Source organism: Xyrauchen texanus, chromosome 5 (genome assembly GCF_025860055.1).
Source record: "Xyrauchen texanus isolate HMW12.3.18 chromosome 5, RBS_HiC_50CHRs, whole genome shotgun sequence".
NCBI lineage: Eukaryota > Metazoa > Chordata > Actinopteri > Cypriniformes > Catostomidae > Xyrauchen > Xyrauchen texanus.
The window spans coordinates 19,837,035-19,853,833 of record NC_068280.1 but is presented as its reverse complement, the minus strand read 5'-3'; the positions used below and the strand labels follow the sequence as shown (position 1 = coordinate 19,853,833).

General features: G+C 44.2%; 1 protein-coding gene across 2 annotated transcripts in view; it reads left to right on the top strand.

Moving 5' to 3' along the window:
- The window catches only part of LOC127643722 (ephrin type-A receptor 6-like), a 284,814-nt gene that overhangs the window by 173,778 nt on the left and 94,237 nt on the right, over window positions 1–16,799 (top strand). The gene's annotated exons all lie outside the window — the stretch shown is intronic.

Genomic DNA, 16,799 nt, shown 5'->3' with positions numbered 1-16,799 from the left:
TGGGGTACTAAGCATGTTTGAAACTCTTGAAATTTGTTACACACATCAGAGTCATTGTCAACTAGGGCTGGGAAAATTTGCGGGGTGGGGGGAGGGTTGTGCAGGGCAAATGTAAATGGGCATGTAAGGGGTGTCTTTTGCACCCCCATTTACACATACAGTTACTAAAATTGGTATACATAATTCTCATCATGCCGAACAACTTTCATTTTCACAGTTAATAGCTCCGCACAACAGGAAGACAGCCATTTTGAATTTTCTGAAATTTGCAGGCTCTGAACTTGTAAATACTCCTCCTAATGGATTTTTTTTTTTGACCAGCACCAAATTTGTGTAGCATCATGCCAAGACATTTAAGATTCTAAATTGCGAACTGATTTTTGATATTTTGAATGGTGTCGCTATGGGGAAGCAATGAATTTATGGCAAAAAATGGGGAACAGGAAGTGCCTTATCTTGTTTGTGTATTGTGTGATTTTGATTAAAATTCAGCTGTATGTTTGGTAATGGGGACTGATCATATTGATATGGCTATTATGGTTCGTGGTCATAACACCACCAACTGGCAGCAGGAAGGATAGCACTTTTAACAGAATTTGAAATAGCCCTCTTGTTTTTAAATGAATTGCTTCAAAATTCTTTAGAATGATATCAAGACTCTGTTTATGTAAAATTGTAAAGAAATATTTGATAACTTAAATACTGTTGCCATGGCATTGCATTCATTGTTTGTATTCATTTCTTCCTATATTTTTGAGGCACTTGGCATGCTTACATTTTCAAGAAAATTTGGCTCACACATCAGATTCGTTAGCAATTAAGGCTCAGCAAAAGTTCACACATGGGAATGTAGGGGGGCTCTGTACTGCTCCCTTTAAAATGGCTTGTAAAACAGCCAAATTTGGTACATATATAGTTATTATGAAGCTGGGCAACTTTCATAATTATAGTTATTAGCACTGCCCAACAGTATGTCAGTCATTTTTTTAAATTGCAGTCTCTGAACTTTTAAATACTCCTCCTAGGGGATTCATGAGACTGTCACCACATTTAGATAACATTGTGACAAGACATTGAAGGTACTAAATTGCGAACAGATTTGTGATATATCGAACGGTGTTGCCATGGCGATGCATTCAATTAATGGCGAACAATGGGAAACAGGAAGTGTCTCAAATCTTCTGTGTGCAATGTGTGATTTAGATCAAAATTGAGATGTATGTTTAGTCTTTGGGGCTAATCACATGGATGAGACTATTTCGGGTCATGGTCATAGCACCACCACCTGGCAGCAGGAAGAGTGGCTCTTTAAAGGGGATACATTTAAAAATAGTAAAATAGTCCTCTTATATTACCAAAATTGTTTAGAATAATGTCAAATGCCAAATGCATGTGTCCTCCTTGCATTGTTTTTCAAAAGCCACTGGCTGGAAATGGACCCATGGTGCTTGGGTCTGTTATCACTGCTTGCGGCTATATTTGAAGATTGATGTTGTAAAGTTAAATATTTAACAAATGTAATGTCATCTAGCTGGCTAACATCCTAGGCTCAGTGGAAATTTGAGGCTTAGCCCAGACCTCTGTTGATACAACCTCTTACACTCAGTGGACCCGCTGGCGAGTATCAGAAGTGAATTATGGTTGTGCAGTTAATATTTCAAAGCATCCTGGATAAATAAATAGTGATGTGTGGTACCATTTGAAAGCTTAGAATTTCTAATTTCCAAAGAGCATAATCGCTTTTGCTTTTATATTATACAAAGAAAGAGGATAAAGCATAAAACATCCTTATCCCAAACAAGCCCCTCCCCATCTGTGATATGAATTAATATGAACATGAAAATGAATATTGCACAAAAAAAGGCAAATCATATATAAAATGTCTCATTCTCACAAATGTTTTTGTTGCTATACTTTCAAAATGTGAATAATTGTCAAAAGAGTCATGAAAATTCAGAAAAAAAAATAAAACGTCTCGTTTCAGCTCCAATCACTGCCCTAATTAGGCAAAAACGTGAAATCAATTCTTACCATAGTTTGTTTTCTTTCAAATGATCCTATTTACAGCTTTATGTGAGTTTACATGTGTAAATAATCAACCATTATGTCGCTGAAGTCCAGAGCAAAAAAGTGGTGCGACAGGAAAAAACATGATCTCCACATTATCTGCAAACTATGGTGGCGTCTTCTAATGATGATATACAAATCGTATATCGTACAAGTCTTTAAAGCTGAGTGTCCAAGTTTTCAGCGACATGTTAATCAAGCTTCTTGACCACACATAGGCTGAGATATGTGACAAAAGGTGGAGGGAGAAAACCACCAAGAGCGCATGGTTTTTATTTAAAAAATGGCATCTGGGAAGAGAAAGGCACTGCAAAAGTTCTACTTTGGTGTACAAGCAGTCTTGGATAACTTGATCACCAAAGTGAGGAGGATTCATGCAGCGACAGAAGTTACGACTCGGTGAGAGAAGCTACTTTTCTTGAGGGAGAAGACCCTGATTTTCATGTGTAAGTATACGTTTTTACACTTATAATAGTGCTTGAATCGTAATTTTTTTTTAGATAGAGAAAATTGTGATTTTGTAATGAGCATTCATAAGTTTGATCACCCTAACCCCATGCAGCGTGTTCTCCAAAGGACAAAATGCAACAAATTAGCAAACAGATTATTTTTTGAGTGCGTAGTAACTTCTTTTACATGTGCATGGCAGGATGGCGTTTATAAGGTTTACTTTGCTACTGCCATAGCCCATCTGGGCTGTGAATATTCATACATGAATATTACTGCAATGAATGTATCCTTTTTTTTATTGTAGATTATGTATATTTACTGAGCATATTACTGTTTATGTTTGCAGGGCCAAGTAGTTGTTTTATTTTTAATAACTTTTTGTGACAGTGCGGAGGGCAGGCCGGGTCGTGATTATACACACCCGGTCCCTTATCAGGCTAATTAAGCCTCCGAGAGGGATAAGGGCCAACTGTGGAAGGTGGTGTGACGAGAGAGAGATAGTTTACGGTCAGCTGACCTGTTATGTATGCAGACGAGGAGTGGGGATCTAATTGCGGGTTCTTTATTATTAATCAGAGTGAAGACAAACAAACAGGAACAAATTAAACATCCACGGTGGGAAAACAAAACCAAAACACGAAAAAAACATCAAAAGAATAAACAGGCTGGGGAAACATCCACGACGGGCAAAGGTAACATAAAAACATCTGAAACATTCAAAACAGTGAAACATACAACGATCGACAAGGAGTGGAGAAACAACAGGGTTTAAATACACAGGAGACATGATGATAACAAACGACGATCAGGTTAGAGCAATGACACAGGGCTGGCAGTGATGAGGCCGGGAATTGTGGGAAGTGTAGTTTTTGACAAAGACTAGTGAAACACAGGGCAGACAACAAGGGAATCGTGACATGACCGTCATGTGTGTTTTGTGTCGTTTGTTTAAGTTTCTCACTTAAACTATTATTTATATTGTCAAGCCGGTTCTCGCCTCCTCCTTGCCCTTCTATATCCCTTTACACTTTTATATTCTGATATCTGTCCCATCTAGGCTGCAATTATTCAGACATGAATAATGTGTTGATTTTTAATATATCATTATGATTTTGTGTAATATATATTATTTCAGTATTTCAGCCAATAACCAAGTGTGTGCTTATAATGAGGGGTATGCTTTATTTTCCAGGTCAAGACATAGCACCTCAAACCTCTAGGACATCCACACCCACTGCAAAATCTCCATGTTTCATTGAAAGGCAGATTTGAGGACCACCTTATTCTGCACAGGGTTCCAAGAGATCTATAAATTAATTTCTTGTGGTAGAAGACCCTGATTTTGAGTACGTTTATAAATGTTTGTGAAAAACCACAACAAGTTTAAGTTTTACATTCTGCAAGTATTCAGACATGAAGAATATTTTGTTGATCATGAGTATATTTTGTATTGTATGTAATATATATTTCAGTGCAAATTAACCCAAGTTTGTATATATAAAACTGTTTTTTGCTGTTTTTTTGTTTTACAGCACAAATTCAGCTGATGATGAGCCTCCAGCTGAAACAGAGTAGTCTAGCACAGCAAGGAGGCAGAAGCAAGGAATGTCTTATTCAACATGGGGGATAATGGGATGTGCTGAGACATGATAGCATGACATAGAGGATGAGGATAAGGAGCCTGTGCTGCCAGCTTTCCTTCCAAGGAGAAACCCAGGACCACAGCTTGCAATAGACAGGGTGTATTCACCAATTTAATTGATCCAGCTCTTTTTTACAAACTCCATTGTTAAAAACACAACTGACTATGCAAATATGAGAGCTGAAGCTGGGAAGAAATTCTCCTGGACTCCTCTGACAGAGTGTGATTTTCATGCATATTTGGCCATGATTATCTACATGGGTCTTGTGAATGCGAAAGGTGCTGAAGACTACTGGGTGAAGAAAGACCTTTATAACTTCCCCTACCCACAATCTGTGTTGTCAAGATCCAGGACCATCCATCTCCTGGAGTCGCCATCTCTGCGACCTGGAATAGGACTGGTAGAACACATGTAAAAAAGGAATACGACAAGCTGAACAAAATCAAGCCTCTGTACCACGACATCTTGGCAGCATGTACTACATATTTCCAGCCAGGCCAACAAGTTTCAGTGGATGAGAGGATGGTGGCTTCAAAAGCATGCATAGACCTCAAACAGTTCATGAAGGACAAGCCCACTAAGTGGTGCTAAAAACTCTTTGTTCTTGCATATTCTGCCTGTGGGTACAACTGGAACATTTTTGTTTACGAGGGTAAAAATTCAGTTCCCGCAGTCAAATGCCTTAGCTATGATTTAGCGATGAGTCTGCTGAACACTCTATTGTTAGGCAGAGGCTACCAAGTTTTTGTTGACAACTTTTACACTACCCAAGCCTTTTTGCAGACTTGTTGGGAAAAAACAGTGTCACAATACGTCCAAACTGTCAAGGCTTTCCAAAGACCAAAGAAAATGAACTCGGCAAGAAGGCTGAAAGGGGAACTATAGGTTGGCTCAGAGATGGTGAGCTCCTCTTCATCAAGTGGATTGACACAAGGGAGGTTGTAATGTGTTCAACAATCCACAAAGCCTATAGCGAGATACTGTCTCCAGGCGTGTGAAGAATACCAATGGTCAATGGAGTGTGCAAGGAGTCCCAGTTCCCCGAGCCATCAAGGAATACAACCAGCCAATACAACCAATACACATGTGAGGCGTCAATATTTCTGATGCTCTCAATGATTATTATAACATCTTGCACAAGACAAAATGAGGGTACAAGATGTTTTTCTTCCATTTCCTGGACATAGCTGTAGTGAACAGCTTTATTCTACACCAGCACCTGGCAAAGGCTCAGACCAAGAACCTTCTCAGCCAAAAAACATTCAGAGAGATGCTTGTGTCACAGCTGGTAAGTGCTGCCACACCACCCAGCACATCTGGTGCCACAGAGTCATCCTCTTCTCGAGAATATTAGGAATATTATCCAGTATTTTTGGAAGCAGATGGCACAAGTGACAGAAGTGTGTGTGCTCTGCGCAAGCTCTCAGGAAATAAATTGAAAACTCCTATGTACTGCACAAAATGCCAGGTGCCTCTGTGCTGTGTGTCAAAGAGAAACTGCTTCAGTAAGTGGCACAATGAAGGACACAAACATAAATGAACTTAAAATGAACTGAAAGTTCTTGGTGTTTTATTCTCATTGTTTTCAGAATTCCCAAATGTTCTTTAATGCTGACCATGTATTTACAAGTTCTTTTTTATGTCTTGTGTCAGCAGGTGGGATTGGTCATTTATTTATTTTGCATTTCTGCACATGTTTCTCTCCTATTTAGCTCTTTACAGTCTATATTTGCACTTCAAGTATTAACCAGTACATAGTGCAAGATGTGGTACAAGTAGACCATAACTTATGCTGTTATACAAAAACTGCTGCTCTGTCTCATTCCTTTTCTGCGATTTTGCCTATTACTTGGGTGTGTCACAGAGACAAAGGTGATGACACCTAGAAGAAAATCCAGAAAAGTGCTCCAGCCATGTGTAACTTACAATAAAAGTTGAAATCTTGGGGTGATGTATTTAGTTTTAACCTGCTTTTGCATTTGGATACTTGGAGTCTCCAATAGGTCACTTGGAGACACAAAAAAGGACCCTTTGTCTCTCTTTAGTTGCAGTTCTATAGCTTCTGTTTAGAAAGTGATAGAGGAAACATAAATTTTTCTAGTATTTGCTGCCCCTTAATGGAATAAAACAAAACTTTTTGATCTGAGCTACACCAAGTAGGTCCTGAATAACACCCTTTTTATTTACATTTAGCAAAAAAAAATAAAAAAGCCCCTATTTATTGTGCGTTCCCTATCTATCACTCACTCGAAGTTGTGTCGATGTAGTGACACTAGGGGGTGCTCTTGAGAACCCCAAACACCTCTGAAGAGAAAAGGCCAATGGGTGTTGACGAGTGGAATTTGCATGCCACTCCCACGGACATATGGATATAAAAGGAGCTGGCTCGCAACCACTCTTTTAGATTTTTTTCTTCGGAACCGAGTAGTGTTGAGCAGCATGTTCCACTGCCATTTTATTCACTTCACTGATGAGAAGTGTATGCTGTTGGATTTACGCCGCATTTCAGCAGCTTTCTCCCCATCAGCGCGATTGATGCAGAGTACGCCCCTGGGTGCTTCGACAGCTACGAGAGTCTATATATATTCTTGCAGAAAAAGAGTATATTTCCTCTAAAAGAGTGTCACTGATGGACAGCATCTTTTTAAAGATGCCTTTCCGTCTGTGTGTAGTTCCTGGAAGCGGTCGCTATCTCTCCGCCTGTGACAGCCACGAGCGCTACCACACGTGTCTAGGCCATAGTCACATTGAGGCAGCGTTTGTGGATGGTTTGTTTTCTCAACACGAGAACATGACCATGGCAACGTTGCGGTCGCGGCTTTCCCTACTCCAGCCACTCCCCAGGCCTTCTACCTACGGGTACAAGGCCGGGTCGGTTAGCGGTGGGGGCACTTGGGACTCCTATGGGAGTGGTTCCGCCGGACAATCCCCCACGGACCTCCCATTCCCAAACATGCTCGTTTGCCCCAGTCGAGCTCTGGGATGAGACAAGCAGCTCACCTCAGGGCGAGTTTAATGTCTCTTTCAGAGCTAGTGAGCAGGATGAGCTCTCGGTCGCAGCATTGGAGAGCGGGTTGGCGTAGTCGGGGACTCGATTGAGCTTCCACCTTCGGGTGTGGCCACCCAGTCTGAGGCTGACACAGAGCTGACTGCCATGCTTGCCCGGGCTGCTGCGAGTGTCGAGCTGGAGTGGACCCTCCACCCTGCCTTGAGTCCTCGCGACTTGATTATTGGTTCCTCGGTTCGGAGCGCCACTCATGGCCGCACCCTGCACCGGTCCCATTCTTCCTGGAGGTGCACGAAGAACTCACAAAATCATGGAGGACACCTTTTACTGCCCGGACCTGACTTCTGGGTACATCTGCTCTCACTACCCTTGATGGCGGGGCGGAGGTGGTAAGGCGGTTCTGGTGCAGTTGTGCCCGCAAAACGCCACCACCTGGCAGAATTGCCAGGGACTCATGTCCAGGGCCTGTAGATCTACGTCATCTCTGGCGACCAAATCTTTCAGTGCTGCTCCCAGCATTCCATGACCCTCCTGCAAATACTCCAGGCAAAGGCATTGAAAGAGCTGCAAGTGTGTAGTCCTGATCCCGAAGTGATGCAAGAGCTGCACTCGGAGTAGCCACCTATGGCTGAATCTGATCAAGATGAAGGATGATTTTTCAATGCTCTGTGTCACTGTTGAGGACTTTGCCCATCAGTTCTCAGTGGTGTTGAAGCAGACGGAGGCCATACAACATATCCTGCCCCAGCGCGGTTCAAGGTACCGCACCCCATCTGCTCACAGCCTAGGGCGTCCCCCTGCGGCTGCTACTCAGTAGAGCCCCCTGCTGGAAGCTGACATCCCTCATTCACGATCCAGCACTAAGAGCTCTAGGAAGCCCCCAAGCGCCCCTGAGATGGACGACCCAGGGAGGAAGACGTCCGCTGGAACCCTGAATCTAGACCACTCCATCCCCCGGTGTAGGGCCAGGAGGAGAATCCTGTGTTTCTTTTTGTTTTGTTTGCACCACATGCCCAAGGGGCTGCGGTACCTTCATAAAAAAAGAGTGGTTTCGTCACTCCCTGGTTCACACAGCTTGTGTTTACGGCTGTCATTATCTCGACAGCAGGATACCGAACACTCGCGGCAAGGGTGCTTCGGACACGGGCCTCCCGCATTCACGCACCTGGCTGCGGCATACTCACACCCACGGCCAGGTGGTTGTGACGATTCACGAGGAAGGTCTCCCTCCTCTCCTGTCGCTGATAAGGTAAGTGCTTCAAGGTTCCCATCAGCACAGCCACAAGTTCAGGATGCATGGCTCCTCGATGTGGCATTTTCTGCTCCGCCCCGCTGCGATGCCCCACCCACAAGTACATCAGACATGATTGTCCCTTTAGTGCCCCTCGTCCGGAGCTTGGAGGCATTGCTAGCACTCTACAACCCGTCGCAATGGCTGGCCAGGACCATCCAACTCAGCTATGCGATTCAGTTCGCCAGTCACCCGCCCGGCTGTGCAAGTATGCGTTCCCCCAGTGAGCCTGCTTGCACAGACTTTGTGCAAGGTCAGGGAGGATGAGGAACAGGTCACCCTCGTGGCGCCATTCTGGCCCGCCCAGACTTGGTTCTAGGAACTCACGCTCTTTGAGACAGCCCCTCCCTGGCGAGTTCCCCTGAGGCAGGACCCGTTTGGGCCCTTAGAGTCAGTTGAGCTAAAGGTGGTCTTATTGAAGGATCACATCTATCAAGAGGTTTGGGGACCTACAGGCGTTCTTTGGCAGTGACTGCCTGGAGTTCTGTTCAGATTACTCTCACATGGTCTTGAGACCCCGACCAGGCTATGTGCCTAAGGGTCCCACGACCCCTTTTAGGGATCAGGTGGTGAGCTTGCAAGCCTGTGCGTGCTTTGCGCATCTACTTGGATCTCACGCAGAACTTTAGATGCTCTGAGCAGCTCTTTGTCTGCTTTGGCGGAAAGCAGAAACGAAACGCTGTCTCCAAACAGAGGCTTGCCCACTGGACTGTGGATGGCATTGCATTGGAATACCAGGCCCAGGGTGTAGATAAGCGTCTCGGTTACTGTTGTAACCTCCGATCCCTGATGGAGGGAATGAAATGTTATGTCCCTCTCTGAGGTGGTTAGTAACAGGTTACATTTACTCCATTACATTTACTTGAGTAACATTTTGGGATAAAATTTACTTTTAGAGTAGGTATAAAAGTGGGTACTTTTTACACTCACTCAAGAATATTTCTAATCTTTTTTTTTACTTTTACTTCTTTACAATGTGTGGTGTTTCTGTTGTTACATTACTGGTTTTAATTTGAATTAATGTGTAATTTATTGAGAGATTATTGAATGGGACTTTTACGAGAGCGGAAGTTCACAGCTGCGCGCGATGAGACTCTCCTACTCGAGTGATGAGACTGTCACTTAAGTCATCAGTGCATCAGCATCAAACTGTTCAAAATTAAACACTTTTTTCACTCCAAACAGTGCAAAAAGAATACTTTCATCGTGCAATGCCTTCTTTTAACACCAATACAAGCTGATATTTCAAGATTAAAGTCATAGCTCCAACTTCAGGCAGCACGCTGAGGTAAATTTTGGCTCTAATTCTAACGTGGGCTTTGCTGTGTAATGAGATGGTCATTTTCAGGGTAATTCTGTAACTGGGCTCTTATGACATCAGTTTTTAAGTATACATTTTTAAATCAGTGCACCAATATATATATATATGCTTTGTCCCGCATGTCATGAGCAGTATGCATTTACTCCGCGCCCTTGCGGGGTACTAGAAACTATCGCAGCTACTTCAGGTGGATTAACTGTATCTGTGTAAACATCCAAGTTAAGTGTAAATTACTGCCATTTTCCTGATCGACAACTGGAGCGCGAATAGACAGCATTTCAGTGTGTGGACAGCGAGGTGCGCATGGCATACGTGTGTGATGTGCACGAGGCAATCGTCACAACGAGAGTGGCTGTGTCCACAATCGTTCACTCATTCACTTTTTCCTATATAGTGAATGGCAGTTAGTGCACTATATCTCAGAAGTAAGTGAACGAAATGAGTGAATTCGGATGAGAGTGTCGGAGCTCTGGAACTGGTGCAGAAACGTCACATATTACATTTTAAATAACTTGGGCCTTTTTTGTTATTCTTATTAAATAATATATTAATACAATAAATCTTAATTCTGTTTGTAATTTTTTATATATACTGTGTGTTAATATAAAGAGTAAACACATTTGATCAAATAAAGATGTATGTTTTGTCTTTATATATGTTATTATGTTATTTTAATCCAGTAATGATTTGTCAAAAAGTAATTTACTACATTCAGCATGAAATAAAACATTGCAGGAGTGAAGAAAGCAGTAAACTCCCAGCTCGTACGTCTTCCCCGTGTTGGATTGTGGGAAATTAAACATCATTGAGTGTACTTGAAATGTACGCTTGAAATTAGAGTGCATTGTGGGTAAAATGAGTGAACAAAAGTAGGGATTGAGTGGCTCACTCAGAATTCAGACACTGGATAGTGGGTTGTTTCAGACACAGCGAGTGTTCCATGATCAGGGTTGGTGCCCTACGTAGGCTGCATGCTCTACATTTAGAGAGTGGCGGTACTCTGTACAGAACTAACAATCTAAATACTTACGACACTGAAAACTGTAACTGCACTGAAATAAGAATCTACACTGGACATTAAAAGCTATAAAATAGCAAAAGAAGGCATTATATTTCAGCATTATATAAAACATCCTTGGACATTTTCACATTTTCACTGTTATAATTATTAGAAATGTTTCCAAACCTCTCTTCTTATTGATAAATTCATCCAGATCTGACAAGAGCCCTTATAATGTGAATTACAATTCACATTATTTACTCACCCTCATGCAACCCCAGATGTGTATGACTTTCTTTTTTCTGCTGAACTTAAATGAAGATTTTTAGAAGAATTTCTCAGCTCTTTAGGTCCATACAATGCAAGTGAATGGGTGGCAAGGCAGCATTTTAAAGCTAAACAAACAAACACAAGTCAGCATACAAATAATCCAAAAGACTCTAGTGGTTAAACCAGTATCTTCAAAAGTCATGTGATAGGTGTGGATGAGAAACAGAGAAACAGATCACTTTCACATTCTTCTTGAGTTTTTGGTGATTCATATTCTTCTCTACATATCACCCCCTATAGTCTAGCAAAAAATGACAAATATTGAGCTTTTCCCTGTCAAAAATCTACACTTATGATGCTGTGCTGAGTTAGCACTTTGGGAACAAATTTAGGTGTGACCAGCTGTGAATATGTGTGCAACACGTCAATGAAAATTGACCGGAATTTATAGCCTCTGTCGGTGACATCATTGGATGCACCTGTTGCAGGGCTATAAATAGACACGTCACAGGTGCATCGTCAGATCTTTTGTCTTCAGATCACTCTGTTTGTGTGTGCTTCATTTGCCTGTCAGAAACTTTCTACGTTCCTCTGCTAGGAGTTAGATTTTGTTAGACAGTGCGCAGATGCCTTTCTCTAAAAAGAAAAAGAAAAAGAAAATGACTGAAAGACAGATTAAGCGGTGTGTGTTCCCTAGTCTACGCTCTATGGCTGAGAGGGACACACATCAGATTTGCTTTGTTTGTTTGGGGGAAGAGCATGCTGCACTCGCATTGGGGCGGTGCGAGCATTGCGATCTGCTCTCAGTCAAAATGCTTCGCGCTCGTCTTGTTTACTTCCAAGAGTCAGCGCCCACACTTCAATCGTGGGGCTCTCGCTGAGACGCAAGAGACAGGTCCATCCCTATCGCTCACTCTCTCCCCAGATCCAGCTGGTCCTTCCCGTGATCCTGAAGCACGCTCCGGCACCTCTTCGGTTCATGAGGGGGACCTTGAATCTCTTGAGTCTGTGGACTTTGATTGACCCACCGCTGAGCATTCCAGGCATGATAATAAATCATCGGAGGAATTACTCGAGGTGATTACTCGGAAACCCTATACTTCCCGTGTCTACGTGCCCTCGACGTCCATATATTTGACTATCATGGGTGCTGAGACACGGGGGGTATTCAGTGATGCCGCCGGTTGAATAGACACTTGCGGGTTATCTCTCGCCGGGTTCTGCATCATCGTTACAAAGACCCTCTCTCCCCACTAAGCCGTGCAGGACGGCAGGCTAGTAGGGAAGGCTTATCAGGCAGTGGGTCAGGCTGGTGCTGCCTTGCACACTATGGCAGTGTTACAGGCATACCAGGCTGATCTGCTGAAGGACCTGAGTGCGGGCACCACGCTCGATGAGGAGGCTTTCTCCGAGCTTCGTCGAGCCACGGATCTATCTCCCCGTGCGACCAAGCAGACAGCCCATGCCATTGGCCGGTCTATGTCTGCTTTAGTCAGCACGGAGAGACACTTATGGCTCAACCTGTCGGGCATCAGAGATAAAGACATAGTTTTCCTTCTTGATGCCCCGGTTTTGCCTTCTGGCTTATTTGGTGACGCTATGAATATAGTTATCACCAGGTTCCAGGAGGCAAAAAATCACCAAGAGGCATTCAAGCAGTTCCTTCCTCGCCGCACTCAGGGGGCGGTTCTTCTAGAAGGGACTCTCAGAAACAAAGCATGGCGAGTCGTGCTCCCCCTCGTAAAGACTGGGGACAGGCTTGTCACCCTCAGCAGCCCCCAAAGCAAGACCTCAGGGGAATAATTTCTAAGAGGAAAAAACCATGACGGTTTTGCACCCAGCCTTGTGGGGTAGCCCCCTCGAGACTGGGCGCATGTATCATCCACTTCGACCCTCCCGGTACCCCCACGAAACCTCTCCGTTCCCGCCGCCTCTGGTGTTTCGGTTGTTAGAGGCTTCCAGTGAAATCTTGTGTGTTCCGTTTCTTTCTGCCTTATTCCAGGACGCGGAACACTCGACATCCCCTCAACAGGAATTGTCAAAATGAATACCTATCTCAGAGAACCTGGCAGCGTGGAAACCTCTGCCAGGTATTTCTATGTGGGTCCTAAGAACAGTAGAAAAAGGCTACAGAATTAAATTTGCTTGCCGCCCTCTGCGTTTCAACGGCATGGTTTCCACTACCGGTGAAACCAGAGCAGGCATGTCTACTGTGGACAGAACGGCAAAATCTCTTGGTCAAAGGGGCCATGTGTTCCCCTTCCAGAGAAAGAGTAAGGTTATTACAGCAAATACTTCCTGGTTCCCAAGAAGGGTGGGCGGTTGCATCCGATCTTAGATCTTTGAGGCTTGAATCCCTCAGTCAGGGCGTTCAAGTTAAAGATGCTAACTATCAAGACGGTCGTGTCACAAATCCAACATCACAATTGGCTGGTCACGATCGATCTCATGGACGCATACTTTCATATAGAAATTTTACCATAGCACAGGAAGTTCCTGAGGTTCACTTTCGGGGGCGAAGCCTTCCAATATCGGGTTTTTCCATTCGGCCTAGGCCTATCACCTCGCACATTCACGAAATGGATGGATGCAGCACTGGCTCCTTTGTGACTCCGGGGCATCCGCATTCTGAATTACATAGACGACTGGCTGATACTAGCACAGTCTCAAGAACTGGTAGTTCAGCACAGGTATATTATCTTAGCTCATCAGGTTTCTCTGGGTCAGAGACTCAACGTCAAAAAGAGAGTTCTCACTCCCACTCAGGGAATTACCTATCTGGGAGTTATATGGAATTCAATCACGATTCGGGCACAATTGTCTCCCGCTCAAATAATGTCCATTCAGAACACCCTGAGCAAAGTCAGGCTAGGCCAAGGTTGCACTGTTCGTCAGTATCAATGAATACTAGGTCTCATGGTGTCTGCATCCTCGGTGATCCCTTTGGGCCTTCTGCACATGGGACCGTTTCAGTAGTGGCTAAAAGCCAGGGGATTTCATCCAAGGGCCAGTCCCCTAAGGCTAATAAGGGTTACGCGCCGTGTGCTTCGTTCCCTTTCTATGTGGTTCAGACCCCGGTTTCTTACTCTGTGTCCCAATCTAGGTGCGTCTTGTCGTCGCAGGTTGCTAACGACGGACTTCTTCCTGACGGGCTGGGGAGCGGACTTAAGTGGTCATCCAGCTCAAGAGGATCTACCTCGAGTTGATGGCGGTATATCTGGCCCTGAAATACTTCCTCCAGCATTTGAGAGGCTGCCATGTCCTGGTGCGGGTGGACAACACAGCAGCAGTCTCTTACATAAATCATCAAGGAGGTCTACGTTCACGTCAGCTGAATACTCTGGCACGTCAGATTCTCATTTGGGCCCAGGGCAAGCTCCTGTCCCTGGATGTCTGAATGTGGGAACAGATTTATTGTCCAGACAGAAAATACAGACGGGGGAGTGGAAACTCCACCCCAAGGTAGTGGAACAAATCTGGGTGAGAGCTTACATGGCAGAAGAGCAGCTCTTTGCCTCTCAACAGACAGCGCAATGTCCCCTCTACTTCAGCCGCCCTGGGTCTGGACGCGATGGCGCATACATGGCCCAGAATGCGCCTGTATGCATTTTCCCCAGTTTCTCTGCTCCTGGGAGTCTTGGCCAGAGTTCACCAGCAAGGTTCCTTCCTCTTACTGATAGTGCCACGCTGGCCGAACAGGGTATGGTTCTCGGAGATAATGTCTCTCCTCGACAGCTCGCCTTGGGCGATTTTGGACAGGAGGGACCTTCTGTCTCAGGCGCAGGGAACAATATTTCATCCCCGCCCCGAGCTGTGGATTTTTCATGTTTGGCCCCTGAAGGGTACCAAGTGAGGGACACTGGGTTTTCACCTGAAGTTATCGAGACCATTCTAAGTGCTAGGGCTCCCTCTACTAGAAGATGTTATGCCAATAAATGGGGTGTCTTTGAAAGATGGTGCAGTGCACTTTCTGCAGGAAAAATTGTCATCAGGCACATGCCCCGCCACTCTCAGGGTCTACGTGGCCGCCATTTCAGCTTGCCACACCTTGATTGACGGGGTGCCATTGGGGAGATATCCTCTACTCGCTCGCTTCATTCGTGGAGCTATGTGACTGAGGCCTCCTGCTAGGATGAGGACCCCTTCATGGGACTTAGCAATAGTCCTTGAGGGTCTGGTTGAGACCCCCTTTGAACCACTAGAGTCAGCGTCTGATAAACTTCTGACTCTCAAGACGGTTTTTCTTATGGCAATCATCTCTCTAAAAAGAATTGGGCATCTACAGGGTCTTTCTGTCTTGTAAGCCTGCTTAGATTTTGCCCCAGGAATGGCTAAAGCAATTTTGACGCCGGAGCAGGAAAGACTTCACAGACTTTGTCCAGTCCGTTCCCTTCAGACTTATGTCCACCACACTAGCAGTGGCATAAGTCAGGGAAACTATTCGTTTGCCATGGGAGCCGCAACAGTGGGGCGGCCGCCACCAAACAGACTATGTTGCATTGGGTGAGGGATGCTATTACCCTGGCCCAAGCTTCGTTAGTAGGTATCAGGGCTCACTCTACCAGAGGGGTCACCTCCTCTAAAGCCTTGGCTAGAGGTGTCCCTCTGCAGCATATTTGTGATGCGGCAGGCTGATCCTCTCCGCACACATTCATAACATTTTATAGTTTCGATGTTCATGCCACTCCGGGCTCTTATGTCCTTGAGACAACATCACAAGCTCATGTCGGAGACCCCTCACGCTCTCACGCTCTTGTGAAAACACTACACAACCGTAAGGGGTCCGGACATCCACAGTGCGGCAGCGTGGGTATTCTCGTTCCCAAAGCGCTAACTCAGCGCTGCATCATAAGTGTAGCTTTTTGCCAGGGAACGTCTCGGGTTACTTAACTGTAACCCCTGTTCCCTGATAAAAGCGGAACAAGATGCTGTGCTTCATTGCCACACTGGGATGCCCCAGGACTGCTCCTGTGACACATCTATTTATAGCCCTGCTACAGGTGCATCCAATGATGTCACCAGCAGAGGCTATAAATTCCGGTCAATTTTCATTGACATGTTTCACACATATTCACAGCTTTTCACACCTAAAGTTGTTCCCAAAGCGCTAACTCAGCGCAGCATCTCATTCTGCTTTTATCAGGGAACAGGGGTTACAGTTAAGTAACCCGAGACGTTTCTCACCCACATCTATCAAATCACTTCTTAAGACATGGATTTAACTACTGGAGTCTTATGTATTACTTTTATACTGCCTTTATGTGCTTTTTTGGGACATCAAAAATGTTGCCTACAGAGCTAAAATAATCTTTTAAAAATCTGAATTTGTGTTCTGCTGAAGAAAGGAACTCATACTCATCTGGGATGGCATGAGGGTGAGTAAATGATTAGAGAATCTCTTTAAAGTGAAAGCTCAGTCATAATTTAATATTCTGTCATCATTTCTCTACCCTCATTTTGTTCTAAACCAGTGTGATGCTTTGAATTATGTGGAACACAAAATATGTTAAACAGAATGTTAGGGAATGACAGTCTCGGTCACCATTCACTTTCAATATATATATATATATATATATATATATATATATATATATATATATATATATATATATATATAAAAAAAACATTCACTGAAAGTAAATAGTGACTCAGGCAAACATTCTGTCTAATATCTTCTTATTGTGTTGCATGGAAGAAAGTCATACAGGTTTGAAACAACATGATTGTGAATGATGACAGAATTTCCATTA